Below are 23,409 nucleotides of genomic sequence, written 5' to 3' on the forward strand. Positions count from 1 at the left end.
CCTCTAGTAATGATAACAGACTTTTTTCTTTTTAAAAAAATTTATTTATTTATTTATTTATTTATTATTCAAATACATTTGTCTCCACCTTCCCCCCACCACTTTCCCCTGCCCCCCACCCCCACTTCTCTCCCTCAATCCTTCCCCACTTTGGCTTTGTCCCTGGGTCCTTTATACATCTTCCTTGACTTGACCCTTCCCTTCCCTTTCCCCAAACCCCCTTCCCTCTTGATTCTGTTGGTTTCTTTTTCCCTAACCAACAAAACAAACAAGCAAGGAAAATATAACCAGCAACACTGAGAGAAAAAACAGACTCATATCTTTAATTGAATTTATAAGGGTGACATTGGTTAATAAAACCATACAGGTTTCGCCCTGGCTGGTGTGGCTCAGTGGATTGAGTGCCAGCCTGCAGACCGAAAGGTCACTGGTTCAATCCCCAGTCAGGGCACACGTCTGTGTTGTGAGCCACATTCCCAGCTGCAGTCTTGTGAGAGCCAATTGATCCACATTTCTCTTGCATGTGGATGCTTCTCTCCCTCCCTTCCCCTCTCTAACAATAAATACATAAAATATTTTTTAAAAAAATACAGATTTCGATTGTATGACTCTATCTGCATACTGCATCATGTGCTCACCACCCAAAGTCAAGTCGCCTTTCACCATCACTTTTTTCCTCTTTTCTTCTCTTCACCTCCCCTACTCCCCTTTCCCTCTGGCTATCACCATACTATTGTCTAAGAGACACATATCTCTAGTGATGTTTCACGTAGGAACAATTTGAATAAAGCTGGCATGATTTTGCTTCAGAGAAACTAACAAAAATTAGTAAGCTGATTGATCTGTCTCTGGCTCCTGACATTTTGATCCATGATGTGAGCAAAGGATGTTTATCATATGAGTTTCTGGGGACTAAGAACAGAACTCATCAATGTGCCATTCTGGTGGGAAGGGAAAGTAAAGGAGTGGGGGAATAGAAATTTTCAGTTAATTGTGAGCCCAGGGAGAGGATTAAACTCTAAATTCTTTCAGGGGATTAATAAAGAAGAAAACAGCTATGCATTTTTGTCCCTGAATAACCATATTCTGCTCATCTCGATTCATATATCATGTAATTATGGATTTTTTTGTTATCCCCCTACTTCCTTACTAAAACACTTACACACATATACAAATATATGCACCTGAAAATTTAATTTATTCACACTTTGGTGTGCACAGTTATATTTATTTTCATTGATTTAAATAGGAATATTAGGGTGAATATTAAAACACCTAAACCTTCTTTGATCCCTGTAGGTCATGAAGCCTATAAAAATTGAGTCTCAAAGAGAATTAAGAAACTGGTATCTTGTGTTTCTCCACTAGAGTTTCCTTTGATAGCTTTCATGTCTGGGTTCACAAAATTTTTCTGTCCTATTTCTTGCTTTAAAGATTTGTTTGTTTTTTTTCAGTTTTATCATGCAGCTACATTGGTACTATTCTTCATAGAGAAAACAAATATGAATTAAAAATTGCAGAAAAAATAATTGTGGTTTTAAAATTCTTTTAAGTTGTTTTCTTCTAATAAGATTTGTCTAGTTAAGGCAGTGGCAGGAAAATGGAGACAACTGTACTTGAACAACAATAAAACAAAAAAAGAAAAAAATTGCAAAAATAACCCTTCCTTATTATCATTCTTTTTCTTTTGTAAACCAATCTATATTTTTCTTACTTTTTCTTTTGTTTTTCTAATGCTGGTGTCCTGACTAGTGTACTGAGATTAATTGTTATATTATCCAACAATTAACTTGGTCATTTTCTCTGTATTTATAATTTCTATATGAAATTTAATTATTAGCTAATGCTATTTTTATGTGTGATAAAGATATAAAGTCTCTTTTCCTATTCAAGAAAGTATGTGTTTATTCCATTTAATGCTGCCGTTATCATATAGCCAGTGACTTAATTTCTTATGTATCTTTGCGTGGGAAGGGGGTGTTTGCATGTATGTCTGTGTGTCTGTAGTTTATGACTGATCCATCTGAGAGAAGACTTTGAGAACCCCATGCATGAAAACACATTGAGAGGAAAAAAAAGTTGGTTGACCATTGTAGAATACAATTATAGAAAACAGAAGGAGTAAATGTTGCTAAACACTTCAGATATATTAATAGCTACCACATGGCACTGAAATTTATTCTTAGTTTTCTGGAAACAAAGGAAAAAAGAAACATATTGCAGTATAACCTTTCATCTGAAAGCATATGTATACAACTACAAAGATAAACCATATACAGATTAAAATCCAACAGAAAACAATGTTCATACAACAAGGATGTGCTGAGACTCTGTTTTGTTATATGTGACCAAAATATAAATCTTCCACTGAAAGTTAAGGCACATGAGGAAAGTCCAACATTAATGATACAAATAAAGACTTATTTGAGATCTTACGTTCTTCTGGGGGAAATGAGGGATTTTGGCAATTTCACATGGCCTAGAGTATACTAGTATTAAGATTGAAAAGAAGAACCAAAACAGAACAAAACAAACTTAAGACAATTGTAAAAATATAGATAAAATCTATTCTAATTTCTAAGAATGCACACAAGCATAGTAGAAAAAGTATCCAGCTATGGCTGTCAGAACACAAATTTAAAGGCAAATGTAACAAATGTGATTAAAATGTGCAGAAAAACAGGGCACAGTGATAGAAATAATAGGGTGTAAGATTATATAGGCTTCTTAGGTAGGAATGACAAAAAAGGAGTCACATCTATACAAAGAATATATGATTGTGCACATGTGTATGTAGACAAGGTTCAGAACAGGAGATAAGAAAGAATACAATAGCATGTGTGAAGACGTTAAGCCAGGCAATGTTGTGTATGAAGAACTAAAATATGGACAATGGAGAATGAATGGCAGAAGAATGAACTGGTGCAAAATGAAGTTGGATTACCTAGAAAAAAATGACATCATAAAGTTCATTTAGGACATGATAAATATTAATTATTTTGATTGTAAAATATATTGAAGCATTATAAACATGAGAGTGGCATAATCTGATTTATGATTTTAAAATATTTAGTGGGATTTTTGGAAAAACAGCGGGGACAGAATAGTTTTCTTTTTTTTAATCAAGTAATTCTACAATAAAAAAATATAGTAAATAAACTAGCAAAGCAAAACTCACAAACAACCCTAATCCTAAAACTAGGTGACAGAGTAGATCTAGGAACTCCATAATGTGGACATCAAATTCTTACAGCTGTGAGGCCCTTATCATATCATCATCTGCATGGTAGAGGGAAAGGAGAGAAAAGAGGGAGGAGGCACTGGACTTGTGAGAGCATGGGGAAAAGGAGATGCCCCAATGACTGAGGAGTAGCTTGACAGTTGTTCTGGGAGAAACACAATTCCAGGGTGAACAAAAGGAACTGAAATGCCATTAAGTGTCTTATGGTTCTATAAACTCTCAAACCAACATATTAAAGTTAACTTTCTCCCAAAAGTCACAGAAAATATCAACTTTGGAGAATAAAGTCCAAATCAAAAAGGAAAATCATTGGAAGCAAAGAACAAAAAATTATGCATCTAATATTCAGGATTTTGAAGCAAAAGTAGTTGCTCTCAAAAAGTAGGCAATCATGTTTGGTCAATGTTGAAAGCAATAGAGGATGGGATAGAAAAATAAAATTTGGAAAACTATCTGGCCCACCACCCTTCTAAAGCAATCTTTACCACATTATGTTAATTAATGAGAATTAGAAGGATTGTGATTATATCCCAGAAGGTTATTGTAAAATTATAAATGTGTAAAAGACGACTAAGGAGTCTTGCAAGGTCTATTTTATGAGTACTAATCCCATTTATGATATCTCCACTCTCATGATGTAAGCACCTCCTAAAGTCCCCACCATATAATACCATCATTTTTGGTCATTAAGGGGCAACATGAATTTGGGAGGAACACAAGCATTCAAAACGTAGTGAAGACCACACCAAAGTACATCATAATTAAACTTTCTAAAACCTAATATGAAAAGTAAATCTTAAAGCACCATGAAAAAAATGAAATTATTTATAAGCATGCAGTAATTCAGCTAAGGCTGACTTCCCACCAGAAACCATGTAGATAAGAATAGAATGGAAGAATGTGTTTAAGCAGTGAAAAGGATAAAAAGAAGTCACCCCAGGAGAGGGAGCTAAGATGGCGGAGGAGTGAATGGAAGTCACACTGACCTCCTCCCAAGACCAAACTGGAATTGTGACTAAATAATGGAGAAGTCACCTGGAAAGCAATGGAACAATAGAGGGAGAAGTGCCTTGGAGCTGGGGGCAGACAGTGGATTCAACTCCCACACATCCCAATGGGTGAGAAGTGCGGTGGAGGCTTGAGAGGGTGGGCTGGGTGCCCATGGGCACTAGCACCGGAGTGACATTAAAATGGCCAGTTGGATCCCCCTGAGAAGAACAGGGTCTGAACCATAAACAGGGACCCCCTAGACTATAGCAGCTGAAACCAGGAAAACACATAGATAAAACGCAACCCCAAAAAGCTTAGGAGCGCTCTCTGCCAGAGACAGGCGGCTGGGGATGCAAAGAGACATTTAAAGGGTCAAAGCAAAAATTTGCAGTGGCAGCCGCCCTCCTTGATCTCGGGGTAGAGGCAGCAGCAGAGTGGGCTGGTGCCTGGGAAAAGATTGGTGAGGAAAACTTTGTGAAGAGAACCGAGACGGTGGCTGGCGGAGCACCAGTGATAACGCACCTCCCACTCTGCAGCTACCATCTGGCTCAGGCATAAGGGAATCAGTTAACCTGCCTTTTGTGTGCTCCACACACAGCTTGTGCGTGTGTGAGCTGGGTGGCTAAGTGCAGATAAGCTGGAAGAAATAGAGGATCCCTGGCCAAAGGGGTCACACAGCTGCATTGAGAACCTTGAGAAGAGACTGGAGATGGAGGCGTTGGGGAAAGAACAGGAGGAAGAACCAGGGAGTCCGGACTTGTTCTCCTTTCCTTAGTCTCCACTGTGTGGGAACCAACCACATCCCCAAAGAGCCAAAAGCTGAAAAGCACACAATAGACAGCCCAAAACCACCCAGTGCAGGCGCACACATTAGCGCCGAGTGGCTGGTGAGGGTTGGCCAGTGTGTGTGTGACCCGCGTGGGCTGGCGAGGACTCCCACAGTTTGGCGCTGACGGGGCCTGCGAGGGAGTGCACATATCCGTGGGGGCAGGTGTAAACCGACCCGCGCGGGACCCCCGAGTGTAGAGTGGTCCGCAGAAATAGTGGATCCCAGACCGAAGGGGTCACAGAGCTGCCCAGAGTCCCTGGAGGAGAGACTGGAGACAGGATTATCCAGAGAGTCCTGGAGATGACTTTCTCCCACTTCCATAATCTCCATTTGACGAGGGCAAGCAACACACCCAAAGAGCCAAAAGTGGGGAAAACACACAATAGAAGACCCTAAACTGAACAGAGCTGGATGTCCACCGGCCTGGGGAGCCAGAAGAGTATGCAAGTACCTGAATAAGCCCCCTGGGCTGGGGAAAGCATGCTCGAGCTCAGGCTGGTGGGGGATCCTGCCAGGCCAGGGAGCACGATCAAGGAGCCAGCAGGAGAATGCAGAGCGATCCTCAGAAATAGTGGATCCCTGGCTGCAGGGGTCACAGAGCTGCCCAAAGCAGGACTCAGACACAGACAGTAGACTCCTGGAAGGTTCAAACAAACAACCCAAGATCATATAGGGTCAACAACTGATATCATCAGAGACAGACCCAGAAAGAAAAGTAAAGGAAAAAACTAATAGATAAATAAATAAATAAATAAATAAATAAATAAATAAATAAAAGACCCACCTACTACCATAGAAGTTTAATCCACAAGGTCAGGAAATCTGGACAGCCCAATTGAAGCAGAAGCAAAAATAAATAAATAAAAAAATAAATTACTTAACAGACTCTCACAAAAATGGGAAGAAAAAGAAGTTCCCGCCAAATGAGTGGAAAAGTGGACTCCCCACAGAGAGAGCTAAATGAAATGGAGGCAAGGGAACTATCAGATATTGAATTCAAAACAATGGCTCTAAGGAAGCTCAATGAGCTCAGCCAGCTCAAAGATAACTATGAGAAACTGCAGAGAAAATTATCAGGATCTTATAACAAACTATCAACCTGGAAAAGGACATAGAAAGTATCAAGAAGACAGAAGAGGATATGAAGAATGCCATTTCTGAATTGAAGAACACAGTAGAAGGAATCCAAAGAAGGCTGGATGAAACCGAGGAGCGAATTAGTGAGAAGGAGGATAAGGTAAAAAAAGCTCCCAGAAAGAACAAGAAATGGAAAAAAGATTCAATAAGAATTAAGAGGCTTTTAGGGAAATGCAGGACAACCTGAAATGTAATAATATCCGCATAATAGGGATACCAGAAGGAGAAGAAGAGGAGCAAGGGATAGAGAACCTCTTTGAAAAAGTAATGATGGAAAATTTCCCCAAGTTGAGAAAAGAAAAGGTCTCATGGATCCAGGAGGCACCGAGGGCCCCTCTCAAGAGGGACCCGAGGAGGTCCACTCCAAGACACATTATCATTAAAATGGCAACGATCAAAGACAAAGAGAGAATCCTCAAGGCGGCAAGAGAGAAGGAGAAAGTAACATACAAGGGGGCCCCGATACGCCTAGGAGCTGACTTCTCAACAGAAAAACTACAAGCCAGAAGGGAATAGCAACAAATATTCCAAGTCATGAAAAGCAAGGGCCTACAGCCAAGGCTGCTCTACACAGCTAGGCTCTCAATTAAAATAGAAGGGGAAATATGGAGTTTCCTAGACAAAAGAAGGCTAAAAGAATACATCTCTACCAAACCAGCACTCCAAGATATGCTCAAGGGACTGGTTTAAGAAGATGAAGGAAAAGAGTGAGCAAGAGAAAAACACAGGTACAAAGAGAAAAAATGAATAGGTTTCTATCAGTAATAATTCTCAATGTAAATGGACTAAATGCCTCAATCAAAAGACACAGCATAGCTGAATGGATAAGAAAACATGACCCACACATATGCTGCCTACAAGAGACCCACCTCAGAGCCAAAGACCTACACAGATTGAAAGGAAAGGGATGGAAAAAAATAATCCAAGCAAAAGGGCAAGAGAAAAAGGCCAGGGTTGCCATACTTGTATCAGACAAAGTAGATTTCAAAACAAAGGCCATAAAGAGAGACCCAGAGGGGCACTTCATAATACTTAAACAAAGAATCTATCAAGAAGACATAAACATTATAAACTTATATGCACCCAACAGAGGGGCTCCCAAGTTTATAAGGAAAATCTTGGATGACTTCAAAAAAGATATAGACAGCAACACACTGATCATAGAGGATTTCAACACCCCCCTGTCAAAAATGGACAGAACTTCCAAACAAAACATCAATAGGATATTGTGGAGCTGAATGATGCACTGAATCAAATAGTCTTAACTGACATATATAGAACCTTACATCTCAAAGAAGAAAAATACACATTCTTTTCAAATGCTCATGGCAGTTTCTCAAAGATAGACCACATGACAGGACACAAAGCAAACCTCAGCAAATTCAGGAAAATTGAAATAATACCAAACTTTTTCTTGGACCACAAGAGCTTGAGACTGGAAATCAACCTCAAAGAGAAACTTCAAAGACTTGCAAACTCATGGAGACTCAACAGTAGACTATTGAACAATGAATGGGTCAATAATGAGCTAAGAGAAGAAATCAAAATATTTCTGGAAACAAATGAAAATGAACAGACAACAGTCCAAAACCTATGGGACACAGCAAAGGCAGTCCTGAGAGGGAAGTTCATAGCAATACAGGCCTACCTTAAAAAGACAGAAACATTTCAAACAAAAGACCTCACAGTACAACTTCAAGAACTGGAGAAACAAAAACAAATAAATCCCAGAGCAAGGAAATGACAGTCAAGATTAGAGCAGAACTGAATGACATAGAGATGAAAAGAACAATTCAGAGGATCAACCAATCCAGAAGCTGGTCCTTGAAAAGACAAATAAAATTGACAAGCCTTTAAGCAGACTCATCAAGAAAAAAAGGGAGAGGACCCAAATTAATAATATCAGAAATGAAAGAGGAGAAATAACAACTGATACCACAGAAATACAAAGGATTGTCAGAAACTACTATGAACAATTGTATGCCAAGAAATTTGAAAACCTTGATGAAATGGACAAATTTTTAGAACAGTATAATCTTCCAACACTGAAGGAGGAAGAAACAGAAAGCTTGAACAGACCGATAACAGTTGGGGAAATTGAAGCAGTCATCAAGAAACTCCCGGCACACAAAAGCCCAGGACCAGACAGTTTCACAGGAGAATTTTACAAAACATTTAAGGAAGAGCTAACCCCTGTCCTTCTCAGACTATTCCAAAAAATCCAAGAGGAGGGAAGACTCCCAGACTCTTTTCATGAGGCCAGCATCACCCTGATCCCAAAACCAGATAAAGACCCTACAAAGAAAGAAAACTACAGGCCAATTTCACTGATGAACATAAATGCTAAAATCCTCAACAAAATATTGGCAAACTGCATCCAGCAATACATTCGAAAGATTATCCACCATGATCAAGTGAGATTCATCCCAGGGATGCAGGGAGGGTTCCATATACGCAAGTCAATAAATGTAATATATCACATAAATGAAAGGAAAGACAAAAACCACACGATCATCTCGATAGATACAGAAAAAGCATTTGCTAAGGTACAGCACCCATTTATGATCAAAACACTCAGCAAAATGGGAATAAACGGGGCATTCCTCAATGTAATAAAGGCCATATATGAAAAACCTACAGCCAACATCATACTCAACGGGCAAAAACTAAAAGCTTTCCCACTAAGATCGGGAACATGACAAGGATGTCCGCTTTCACCACTTCTTTTCAACATCGTGTAAGAAGTCCTAGCCACAGCAGTCAGACAAGAAAAAGAAATAAAAGGCATCCAAATAGGAAAGGAGGAAGTAAAGCTATCATTGTTTGCAGATGACATGATAGTGTACATAGAGAACCCTGTAGACTCTACCAAAAAACTCCTCTACCTAATAAGGGAATTTGGCAAAACAGCAGGATGCAAAGTCAATATTCAGAAATCAAAGGCGTTTTTGTACACCAGCAATGAAATAGAAGAAGAATAAATCAGAAAAAAAAATACCATTCAATATAGCAACAAGAAAAATAAAGTACCTAGGAATAAATTTAACCAAGGAGGTAAAAGACCTGTACGCAGAAAACTATACACTGTTGAAGAAAGAAATTAAGGAAGACTCAAATAAATGGAAGCATATACCATGCTCATGAATTGGAAGAATTAATATCATCAAAATGTCCATACTCCTCAAAGCAATTTATAGATTCAACACAATCCCTATTAAGAGACCAATGATGTATTTCACAGAAGTAGAATAGACATTTCAAAAATTTATATGGAACCATAAAAGACCCCGAATAGCCACAGCAATTTTGAGAAAGAAAAACAAAGTAGGAGGGATCACAATACTGGACATCAAACTCTACTGCAAAGCCACCATACTCAAAACAATCTGGTACCGGCACAAGAACAGACCCATAGAAGGGTGGAACAGAATAGAAAGCCCAGAAATAAACCCAGGTCTATATGTGTAACTAATATTTGACAAAAGGGGCAGAAGCTTAAAATGGAGCAATAATAGCCTCTTCAACAAATGGTGTTGGGAGAGCTGGACGGCTACATGCAAAAAATTGAAACTGGATCATCAGCTGATACCATACACAAAAATAAACTCAAGATGGATAAAAGACTTAAATATAAGTTTCAATACCAAAAAAGTCCTAGAGGAGAATATTGGCAGGAAACTCTCAGATATCCCACGCAGCAATTTTTTCACCGATATGTCTCCTAAAGGAAGGGATATAAGGGAAAGAATAAACATGTGGGACCTCATCAAAATAAGAAGCTTCTGCAAAGCTAAAGAATACATCAGCAAAATGAAAAGAGAGCCAACTCTATGGGAAAATATATTCACTAATGATACATCAGATAGAGGTTTGATCTCCAAGCTGTAAAAAGTACTCACTTGACTCCACTCCAAGAAAACAAATGATCCAATCAAAAAATGGGCAAAGGACCTGGGCTTACACTTTTCCAAGGAAGAGATACAGAGGGCCCAGAGACATTTGAAAGGATGCTCGGCATCACTAACCATCAGAGAAATACAGATCAAAACTACCATGAGGTACCACCTCACACCGGTCAGAATGGCCATTCTAAACAGATCAACAAACAGCAGGTGCTAGCGAGGCTGTGGAGAAAAGGGAACCCTAGTCCACTGTTGGTGGGAATGCAGACTGGTGCAGCCATTGTGGAAAGCAGCGTGGAATGTCCTCAAAAAGCTGAAAATGGAACTGCCTTTTGATCCAGCGATTCCCCTGCTGGGACTATACCCTAAGAATCCCAAAACGCCAATTCAAAAGAACCTATGCACCCCAACATTCATAGCATCACAATTTACAATAGCCAAGTATTGGAAGCAACCTAAATGCCCATCAGTAGATGATTGGATCAAAAATTATGGTACATTTACACAATGGAATACTATGCAGCCGAAAGAAAAAGAGAACTACTAAACTTCGCAACAGGATGGATGGAACTAGAGAGCATTATGCTAAGCAAAATAAGCCATGGGAAAAAAGACAAATACCATATGATCTCACCTATAAGCGGAACCTAACCAACAATACAAAGATGCAAGGTAAATAAGCCCAACAACACTGAAAGGAAAAGAAGCGAACAGAGACAAGTGGGATGGAGGGAGGGGGGGACAGGGGAAAAGGAAGGGAATGGGAGGGTCAGGGAACGTGTAGCAACGTCTCATGGACAAAATCAAAGGGGAAGGATTGAGAGAGGACTGGAGGGAGGGGGCAGCAGAAGGTGGTGGGAGGAAGGCAGAGACAAATGCATTTGAAAAAATAAAGAAAATAAATTAAATAAGTAAATAAATAAATAAGAGGGAAAAAATAAAGTCACCCCAGCATTCTATAGACAATGAAAAATCAATCAAGCATAATGGTAGCTTCCAAAATAAGCTAACTACATCTAAAAAGAAAGGTCAAGAACATTTATAATCTAACTACATCTAAAAAGCTAACTAATAAGCTAACTACATCTAAAAAGGAAGTTAAATAACATTTATAAAAATACAAAATTATCCAGAACCATATAGAAGTCACAATTTTTCAACCAAAACTGACCAGGCATGTAAAGAAGTAGGAAAATATTATTTGACCACAAGGAGGATAAATAATCAAGAGGATTTATCAAGATTAACAGATTAGTTAGAGTTAACAGACAAGAATAAGAGAAACTTTATAAATATATTCTATAAGTTAAAAATTTAAGTAGAACTCCAGAATGTATAAATATGGCCCAGCTCAAACTTTAGAGGTAATACTACAATGGCTAAGATAAAAAATACAATAGATGGGATTAAAAGCACATTAAATGTTGCAGAAGAATGACCTTCAAGATATACTCAAAATATTCAAAATGAAGTACCTAAAGTAAAATGACACAGTAAAATCCTAATCCTAAAACGGAGTACTCTAGATCTGTTGGCCAGTTTTAAGCAGCCTCATATATGTGTAAAACTGAGTCTCCAAAAGAGAAGGGAAGCAAAAATATATCCTAAAAGGAATGATGGCCAAAAATTTCAGAATTTGATGAACTCAATGAAACTCAAGCATAATAAACATGAAAAAACTTGCTGAAAGTACATAATAAGTAAATTGCTTAAAATCACTCATAAAGAGAAAATTTTAATAGCAGCAAGAGGAAAAATATGTTACATGCAAGTAAAGATAATGGTGACAGCAGATTTCTTTTTGAAAAAAGCAAGTGAGAAAACAATGGAGGGCATCTTTAAAGTGTTTCATTCTAGAATTCTAGGTACACCAAAAACTCGGATTTTCTATGTTATCTGATATATGAGCTGAAGGATTATTCCTAGGAATATACATATTCTCCTAAGTGTACAGTCAACAAAGTAAATGGCTATAGGTTCCTCTGGGGAAGCAAAATGAAAATGATCATGGTAAATAACTGGTTCTGAAGATTAACTCATATCCAGGAACTAACCAAGTAATCATGACATTGTTAATGGAGTGGCCACACAGAGTCTCCAGTTTTTATATTTTTTCTTTCATTAGATTGTATATGGCAACCTGCACTCATTTATTTAGCTGCCCATCTACTTTGTTTCAAGGGACACCATATCTATTTACCATCTTGCATAACTATTTGCAGATCAAACCCTCTTGGTGCCCTTTTGCATTTTCTGGTCATAAAGGCAATTGGAGTTCATGGCTCCTCACTCAGTGGTGACACCTGCTATCTCTTTGGGCTCCATCATCCCATATGTATTAAAACACACACAGAGACTTGTGACTCCCTTTCAGTCTTCACCCAGGCTGACAGAAGAGAGAAAGCACTAAGTTTTAAGTGACATCAGTTTCTCTCCAACACATTTCTAGTGTATTAGTGGATGAAGTGTCACTTGTGCCTTCCCATAAAACATAATCCTCTGGTGGTTTCTCTGGCTTTACATACTACAGCCAATCCAGAAAGCCCGTTTCCCTCAGCCTCCCTTCCTCTGCCATCTGCCAAGCAACTCAGACATTTCCACTTTGTTGTGTGTTGGGCATAAAATTGTCTAAGTCTCTAAGTGCCACCCAAAAGCAGTTTGCCCCATTCTCCAGAGCCCTTTTTAGGATATCAACAAAAGACATGATAAAACATCCCCATGTCAATGGATTCTTTATTTATTCAGCAATACACCTGACTTCCTTCATAAATAATCCTCTGATCCCAAGAATACTTCTCTGACTCACGTTGGGCATGCTGGTTAATTCTGGCAACACTTTTGGTCTTGCCTCCATCACTCTGCATAGCACACCACCAGAGGTCAATTTCAGGTTCTGCCAATTACCATTTTATTTATGTGTTTATTTACATTTTATGTATTTATTTATTAATATTTGCCAGTAAATTGTCACAATGGATCCCTACATTGGAATCAAACATTTATTGCTGTATATCCAGTAAAAGTTTGCTCCAAAAGAAATATTTCCCCCATTCCTTTCTATTTTTAAATTTGGGCTTAAGTAAAAAGCTAGATGTGATCATCTTCAAAGAAACATCTGGTTTCTTTGAAGTCTTAAATGTAACCCTTACATACTTTACTTGTGTTAGTTGAAATAGGAAGCTACAACACCATCATATTTCCTCCACTCAACTGACCTGATTTTCATTTCTCTATCTGCTTTTTTGAGGTTTGTGAATTTTGAAAAATCATTTATACTCTATAAGCCTTAGTTTCTCTTTTTATAAAATATTTTCCATCTTAGAGAATGTCAAGGCTTAATTTTATTTGAAGACAAAATAATTTGTAAAGTTTTAATCTATATAAACTATCAAAAAGAGTATACCATTAGATGTCATGTAAAAATTGTATATTTTTTAGTTTTCAATACTATTTTGTTTTAGTTTTAGGAGAACAGCATAGTGATTAGATAAGCATATGTTATACAAAGTGATTCCCCTGATAAGTAGCTTCCTAGCACTACACATAGTTATTACCATAATATTGACTGTATTTCCTATACTGTACTTTACATCTCTTGACTATTTTTTAACTACCAACTTGTACTTCTTAATTTCTTCATCATTTTCATTCTGTCTCCCACCCTCTCTTCTGTCAACCATTAGTCTTTTCTCTGTATCTGTTAGTTTTTAAGAATCATTATATTTTATATGAAGATATCTCATACAGAATATTTCTACCTCTATAGAATATGAAATTAGTTAAAAACAAATTGTTAAGATTTGAACATTTAGAAATAATAGTTAAATTTTAGAAAGTGTATATTACGACCATCTTGCTTTGCATCCTGAGAATAAAAGGTTGTTCTCAAAATAATGCTTAGCCATTTAATTTCCTTATTCAGGGATCACTTCTTTTGTTAGCTCAACCTCCAACCAAACTTGTGGCCTGGCTTTGTTCTTATAAGAGCCCATATCTTTCTTTGGTAGCATTTTATTTGTGCAATTGTGTGGTTGTGGACTGATTTCCCTATTAGTCACTTAGCTCCAAGATCAGTTCTGTCATAGACACAAAATGGATGAGTGAATGAATGTTTAAAAAAAAAATAGGTGAAAAATTACTAAGCCCCAGAATTTAGAATAATTAGAAAGGCATTGAAAATCACATTCAAAATGTCTGATGTGAAAGGCTATCTGCAATTATTCAATAGCTAAATAATTTTTATTGAAAGCATTTTGATAATACTATGAAGGGGATTTTTAAATGAATTTTGTTATGAATCTTGAAAGATTTTTACACTAAAAATTGCTGGATCTTTGTATGTCACAGCCTAAGTTAGTTTTGTAGAGTAATTTAAGTGTATCATTTGAAATATTTAAGAGTTTTAGAGGCTAATGTGGGCAGATTCGTAGACATCAGAGAAATAAATCTTGTAAATCAGAAGATTTTATATTAATCAGTAACTTTCTTACTTGTTCACTTTGGACTTTGAACATAAAACTTTTATGCCTAGTACATTTATTATTGGCAATATAGTGATTGAACTCTTGGCTTCAAAAAGAGAGTTGATAAAATAATGTAATTAGTTTCTAGTTTGGAGAAAAAATAAGAACCTCCAAATTTAATAAAATACTATAATCATGTATCTCACACTGAAATGTCAGTTTTCATTTTTAACATATATTTATAAGTTTCCAGCATGGTAGGTTCTAGATTCTGTATTGGACTGAAAGTTTTAATATGAAGCAAGTTAAAAATATTAGATCTATATGAGCAGTATCATATTTTTAGGTATTTGAGGGTGCCTAATAATTATTAGACATTGATTATATTTAATGGATGAGACTTTTCAATTTACTGACTAAAATAGATATCCTTTATGAATATGACGAAGTCCCAAGTATTTTTTCTAATAGCCAATTTCATTCATCACATCCACTTATAGATCACTGTCTATAAACACAAACACAGCATGGATTAGCCATCAGCACCCATTAACAAGACTTATTGTCATATTAACTAGCTACTGCCAAAAAAATGAGAATCCTTTGGAAACAAAATCACTGAGCCCCTAATTTTTACTTCAAATAATGCTGATTAATTAATGATTCAGAAAATGCTCTTATTTATGTCCTGTTACATAATGTAACAAGTCCCAATTACTTCTTTTGGCTTTCCAATGTTCATTCCCTATCCCGCCTCATATCCTATCACGTTAATCAAGTTTCCTAAATATTATTTTTTTACTTTGGTAAAAGCAATATTTTAATTTCCATGTTTTTATCATGGTACAATTGACTGTTTCCTGAATAATCATTGTCTTCCCAGTTAGATTGTAAATTCTTAGGAAATATTCATCACCATTATTTAATTTTCATGTGCACCTGTGGGTTTAACCTGGTTATGTAGAAAAATGTTTCTGTAACTATTGAAGGAGGTTATTGGGTAAAGAAAGGTATTAGGAAGTATACACCACAAAGAATGAGTGTTCTTGGCCAAGCTAATAACATCTCAGTGGCATGAAATACTTTGAAAGAGAAACTGAATGAGGGTTAAACACATGAAAGAAAACATTTTCTTGGCTCAAATTGTTCAAGTAATACAAAGGCAACAAAATGCATTAATGTTAATAATATTAACTAAACATCATGCTAAATTAGCTTGTGGATTTAATTGACTTCTACTTTATTGAAAACTAAATAGAATGGTGAGTTGTGCTCACTCCTCCCCTTTCCTCCATCTCCCCAGTGTAAAATTAAATAAAAGCAGTAAAACTTTGGGTTCCTCTAATCTATTTTCCTGCATTTTAATGGATCAGCCTGTAAATTACTCCAGAGGAATATATGAGAGATTACAATATAGTTTATAAGTAACTCATGGTTATGAAAAATTAAAAAAAAAACAACATGATTGGCTCAAAAATAAAAATTCATTGTATTTGTTATACATGTCATATTGTAGATCAAGATGTGAGCACCCACTATGGTTAAAAGTGGTATTTATACTAATTATAATAAACAAATCTGGAGTTATAACTTAAGCAGAGATTAAGGTTAAAATCACTAACAATAAGTCATGTTTGTAGCATTTATCCCCTGATGTGATGTGTTAAAATGGGCACTTCATCTCTATCATATTCTCTTCCTTAATCTATAACCCCAGTCCAATCACTAAAAACAATCAGACAAACTGAACTGAGGTATTTATTTCCATTAAATACCTGACCAGTATTCTTCAAAAATGTGCAGGCTATGAAAGACAAAGAATAACTGAGAAAATGTCACACCGACAGGATGACAGGAAACAATGTAGTATTTTGCATTGGTTTTTGAAACAGGAAAAAAAATAGTACACACACTGGTAATGTGACTCACATTTATTTCTGCTAGAATTGCAAATGATACAGCCACTTCTAAAGATAGTTCAAGGGAAAATGGGGACAACTTTAACTGAACAATAAAAAAAACTTAAAAAAAAGAGAGAGATTGGAGTGATGTGGTCTCAAGCCAAGGAGTGGCGCAGCCAGTGGGAGGTAGAAGAGACATCTCCCCCAGGGTCTCAGAAAGGAGCGTAGACCTGCTGACACTTTGATTTTGGACTTTTGACCTCCAGAACTGTGAGACAATAAATGCCTGTTTTTTAAGTTAGTGGTAATTTGTTATGGCAGCCATAGTAATGAATACAGGTCTCAAATAGGACAGATCAAGTGAAAGAATAATAAAAACATCAAAGATTTAAAGAATTTAACTACCAAACTAAGTAAATAAATAAATAAAGATAATTTGGTCTCCCTGACTGGTGTGCCTCAGTTTGCTGGGCATAATCCCTGGAGAGGCAACTGATCAATGTTTTTCTCCCTCTGTTTCTCCTTCTCTTCCCCTCTTTCTAAAAAATAAATAAATATAATCTTAAAAAAAAGAGTTTGGTAGTTTTTTTTAGAAAACTAGACATACTCTTATGAAACAGTTTAGGAATCATTCTCTTTGGTGTTTATCTAAAGGGGTTAAAAATTTATGTCCACATGAAACCTGCACACAGATGTTTATATAGCAATTTTATTTGGAATTACTAAAATTTGGAAGCAACCAAAATGTCTTTCAGTATGTGAATGAATAAACTGCAGTACATCCAGACAATAGATTATTGTTCAGCATTAAAAATAAATGAACTATCAAGCCAAGGAAAGACTTGAAGGAAACTAGAGTGTATATTACTAAATGAAAGATGCCAATCTGAAAAAACTATGGACTGTATGATTCCAACTGTATGATATTCCAGAAAAGGCAAAGCTATGGAAGGAGATGCTACAAATATCATTGGTATTTATGGCAGAATGAAGGATGAATAGAGAGTACGGAGGATTTTTAGAGCAGTGACAAAACTCTGTATAATACTTTATGGTCAATACAGGAGTGAGCAAAAACAGGTTTACAGTTATTTGTATGGAAAATAATGTAATAATAAATAATAATACAGGAATAAATTCTGTTTTGTATACTCACAATTTTAAACCTACTTTATCCTACCCATATGTCATTATACATTTGTTTAGACCCATAGAATGTACATCAAGAGTGAGCCCCAACTTAAATTATGGACTCTGTGTTATTGTAATGGGTCAATAGAGGTTCATTGATTATAACAAATGTACTACTTTTGTGGGGGATGTTAATAATGAGGGAAACTATGGATGTATGAAACAGAAGGTATTGGAAAATCTCTGTACCTTCTTCTCCATTTTGCTATAAACTGAAACTGCTCTAAATAATTGTCTTTAAAAAACTGTTATCTGCAAATCTGATTATTTAGTAGTTGTAATAAACCAATGTTCTTTTTTATTTTAGTTTGAATAAATGTACCATGGTATGTAAGATGTTAACATTAAAAGAAGCTGTTGAAAATGAAATACTATAGTAACTCTTCTGTACTGTCTTTACAACTGTTCTGTAACTTTAAAATTATTTAAATATAAAGTCTTTAAAAATAAAAAAGGCTTTATTTTTTTATTGATTATGCTATTACAGTTGTCCTGATTTTTTCCCCTTTGCCCCCTCCACCCAGCAACCCCCACTCCCTCAGGCAATCTCCACACCTTTGTTCATGCCCCTGTTTCATGCATATAAGTTCATTGGATACTCCATTTCTTGTACTGTACTATACATCCCCATGGCTATTCTGTAACTACTTATTTGTACTTCCTTTTTTTATTTTTTTATTTTTTCAAATACATTTGTCTCTGCCTTCCCCCCTCCACTTTCCCTTGCCCCTTCCCCCGCAACCCTTCCCCTTTGGTTTTGTCCATGAGATCTTGCTATATGTTCCTTGGCTTTCCCCTTCCCTTCCTTTAAATAGATTAAAAAAAAGTATTACTTATATCCTCGGTCTAGTCAACAACAAAGACTGCGTTGTTCACAATAAATGCAATTTTTATTTAATGAGGAAATATTTTTATAGAATTAGAACTATTTAAAATCCCAAGAAATTCTTTGTGAAAGAAAATTGATACAACCCCATGAAGAGATCCATGTTATTATAGATATCTCAAAGAGTGCTTTTCTTAAATTTCTATATATGGAGTATATACACATTCCATATATATTGATTTTGAGAGAAAGAAAAACTTCTAAAGTTCTAAATATTCAACAAGTGAAAATTGTTGACTTGTTAATTAACAAGTGAAAATAAGAAGAAAGAAATAGTTGCCACAATTAAAAATTTTCTGAGAAATTCAAATAAAATAAAAATAATAAACAATAAGATGCTGAAACAGTAAGATACAGATCACTGTAAAGAGTATATTTCGCAAAATATTTATTCATTTATTCACTATTACTGAGTGTTAACTTGGTGTCAGTTACTGTTCTAAGTTATGAAAATCCAGAGCCAGAAATAAGAGAAATAAAATTTCCATTTTCAGGAAAATGATATACTAGTAAAGAGTGAGGGAGGAAGACAAATGACAGACAAGTAAACAAGCAAATGAAATAATTTATGATAAAAATAAGTTATGAAAAAGTAACAATTATATTTCTAAGAAATAATAATGGAAGGTAATTTGTAATAGTAAAAGGTTTTTTGAGAAGGTGATTTTGGGGTGTGACAAATAGAAAAGATTCAGTTAATTGAAGATCTGGGGATAAATAATTTGGACAAAGGGAGTAACAAGGACAAAATTCTTGAGGCACAGAAGAATGTGAAGAGTCTATCAATTAAGATTCTGGAAGTAAAGAAAATTTTACTAAGATGACTTCAATAGAGACATCAATAAAGAGACTATTTACAGGGGAGTAGAATATGGACACACTCAGAAGCAAGCAAAAGTGGGAAGGTTGTTACCTCCCTGAGATAATTGGAATAAAGAAAGGTGGTACAGTTACTGAAACCTAGTAAGACCTGAAGTCATAAGTCTTAAAGCAAGGTGCTCCGGACCAGACAGTTTCACTGGTGAATTCTACCAAACATTTAAAGAGGGAATAATATCAATCATTTTTTGTAAATTGACATTTTTTATCTAGCAAGTTAAAGACACTACAAATAAGAAAATTACAGATCAATATCTCTGATGAATACAGATTCCAAATTTCTCAATAGAGTGTTGGTAAACCTAATTTAAAAATTCAACAGCACTTTAAAAGGGTCACAAGCCACAATCAAAGGAATTTATCTCTAGGATGCAAGGATGATACTATATATTCAAATCAATAAATGTGATACTATTCAATAACAAACAGATTTTCTGTTATGTTTTTGTTATTGATTCCTAGTTTCATATTATTTTGATTAGAGAACATATCACTGAATGATTTCCTTTCTTTTAGATGTGTTAAGGTTTATTTTATGGTCCAGGATGTGTTCTTTCTTGGTGAATGTTCATCGGCTTTACCAGAAAAACAAAATTTGATGCTGTGTTCAATAAATTTTATTTAGGTCATAACAGTTGATAAAGTTGTTCTAGTATATTATAATCTTACTAATTCTTTATATACTTACTCTGTTCTTTACAGAGAGAAGAGTATTGGAATCTCCATATATATTTTTGAATTTTTTTTATTCTGTTGATTTCTTTTCCAGAGACAAGAGGGAAGGGGGGGGCAGGGAAAGGGAAGGGAAGGGGAAAGTCAAGGAACATATAGCAAGGACTCATGGACAAAACCAAAGGGGAAGAGCTGAGGGAGGGAAGGTGGGAGGGGGCAAGGGAAAGGGGGGGGAAGGCAGAGACAAATGTATTTAAAAAGTAAATAAATTAATAAAAAAAAAAAAATAAATGTTTTAGAAACAAAAAAAAAAAAAAAAATGAATTTTTTTTATTCTTCTATCAGTCCAAGCAGTTTTTATTTCATAGATATTTATGCTCTTTTATAAAATATGTATACATTCTGATTTATTTTGTCTTCTTGGATTTCTGGTCTATTTATCATTATGTAAAGCCCTTCTTTATTCCTGGTAGTATTGCTAAGGTCTACTTTTTAATATTAATATAACTACTCCTGCTTTCATGTGATTAGTGTATATGTACAATACATGTTTTGCCATACCCACTTTTATATTTAAAATGTTTCTTTTTATTTATTCTTTATTTGAGTTACACTGTTTTTATTCCCAATATGACAATCTTATCTTATAATTTGTATATTTAGACCTTTTACTCCTAATGTGGTTATTTGTGTAGTTTAATTAAAGTTTTCCATATTGTTATTTCCTATTTTAAAATATTTTTCTTTTAAAAAAAAATCTGCCCTCATTAAGATTTTTCAAATAATTTCATTTTAACCCCATCACTGAATAGTAACTCATACTTCTTTTTAAAAATTACTTTAAGTTATCATCCTATAACTTGCAATGTACATCTCTTACTAATCTTGTTTCTAGAGAAGAAAAGGGAGAAACAGTGTGGGAAGAGTTATTGTCTTTTCCATAACAGCTGCAATTCCTCTCCAAAAGCACAAACCACAAATGACTCTATGTCACTACTGTGACAATATTTTTTTTGTGAGCTCTTTTGAGGTTTTTGGAGTAGAACTTATGGGTGGATGTGTATTCTTACACCTGTGACTTCCAGGTGTAAGACTATATTCTCCTGTTGGTCCACACACTGCATTTAGCAACTAATTAACATTTTTACCTGATGTCTTCTTACTACTGTCTAGTTACATCTACCTCAGGTATATAAATACTTACGCCTTCTCTTTCATTGCAGGTACTCGTCTTTCTTAGATTTCTTAGATTTTCCCTGTGATCTCCAATCTATGATCAGTTGTAGAATATTTGTGAAAGTGCACATTGTCCCAGTTTGTTGGTTGGTTGGTTTATTTAAGAATGCAAGCAATGTTTTTACCAGCTTCCTGTATGCTAAGAAAGCAGAAGTCACAGCACTCTTTAAATGAAGAGAATAAACATGAGTGTAATAATTAAGATAATATCCACAATTTCTTACTAACATTTCAGGAAGAATAATGACATAACCCATAAGTAGTTATATTAGCAATCAATAAAAATAAGTTCAGAAATGACAAAATATGGATATTAGCATAAAAGAATATTGAAAGATCTATAATTAACTTTAATTAAAGAAAATAATGTACATAATGAACACATTAAAAAAAAAACAAAGAATAGAAGCCCAGAAATATACTTTAAAGAAATGAAATTCTTGATTTCAAAACAGTTTTTGCAATAAAACTTTCCTGAATGACAGTAAATTAGATCTTCAAAATAAAGTTAGTGAGTCTGATATTTTCTAGTCACCAGCATTGAAATACAGTCTTCAATTTTATAAATGAGTTTTATAAATTAATCAACCAATAAAAAATAATTTGGCAGGGACCTTCATCCAAGATGACTCTATCCAGCAAAACTCTCATTTAGAATGGAAGGGCAGATAAAGTACTTCCCAGATAAGGCGAAGTTAAAGGAGTTCATCATCACCAAGCTCTTATTATATGAAATGTTAAAGGGACTTATCCAAGAAAAAGATCAAAATTATCAACAGTAAAACGACAATAAACTCCAACTATCAACAACTAAACCTAAAAAAACAAAAACAAACTAAGCAAACAACTAGAACAGGAACAGAATCACAGAAATGGAGATCACATGGAGGGTTACCACTGTGGGGGGGAGGGGAAGAATGGGGGAAAAGGTACAAGGAATAAGAAACATAATCGGTAGGTACAAAATATACAGGAGGAGGTTAAGAATAGTATAGGAAATGGAGGAGCCAAAGGACTTACATGTATGACCCACGGACATGAACTAAGGGGGGGAATCTGGAAGGAGGGGAGAACAGGGAGGAGGAGGATAAAGGGGAGAGAAAAATGGGACAACTGGAATGGCATAATCAATAACATATACTTGAAAATAATAATTTGGGTCTATTATTTTCCTAATAGTGGGCTAATTCTAGAGATAAAATATAATTTACCTGCTTAAAGTGTTAATATATTCGCATAAATGGTGATGAAATATATGACACAACTAGCAAATTACTAAGCACATACATACATGTGATGTTGTCAGTGCTTTATAAATTCAGAAGTCAAAGTGTGAATTGACTATAGTAGTTAGACAACATTATTTGGTAAAATTCACACTTGCAAGAAGAAAAAAATTGAACAAGTAATTGAGTAAATACTCATATAGCAATTACTGTGTGCCAGGTCTTAGTTTTAAATTTTTACGCATTTTATATGGTTAAATTTTACACCAACTTTCTGAGAAAGTAATATTATCTTCACTTTATGTATGTCAAAACAGTCTCAAAATATGTGAGGGCCAAAGTAATGGCGACATTAGGATGCAAATCCAGATGTCCAACTTTAGGGTTAATTCTCTTAAGTAATTCATCCTATTGCCTCACTGGACTGAATATCAGCCAAGGATAATGGGACATTCTAAACAAAAGTACAGGATGAGAATTTATTTGCTACATTAGGAAGACAGCAAAAAGATCGCTCTGACTATAATAGATGACTGCAGTTTGGACATTTTGGGAAATGTTGGCTAGGTAGAACAAGATCAGATAAGCGAAGGTCTTCTCTATGGTTCTGCAATACTGCTGAGAGTCTTTTATAGGCACAAATGTAATTCCCTGTTCCTTCAATGACTTTCGATTGATTTCTAGTCTAAGATAGAAAATTAAAACTGCATTGGCTTAAGAGATGGAAATCCTTTTCAAGTGATGGACACGGAGCTAAAAATATCAGCAGGGAAATTGAATTCACAAAGCACTACTTCACATACACAGAACAAGCTATTAGCCCAATTGGTATTTTTAATAGAGTTGCCTCTGTGAC

Source organism: Pteronotus mesoamericanus, unplaced genomic scaffold, assembly GCF_021234165.1.
Source record: "Pteronotus mesoamericanus isolate MK-2021 breed Mesoamerican mustached bat unplaced genomic scaffold, CSHL_Meso_final scaffold_651, whole genome shotgun sequence".
In the NCBI taxonomy this organism is placed as follows: Eukaryota; Metazoa; Chordata; class Mammalia; order Chiroptera; family Mormoopidae; genus Pteronotus; species Pteronotus mesoamericanus.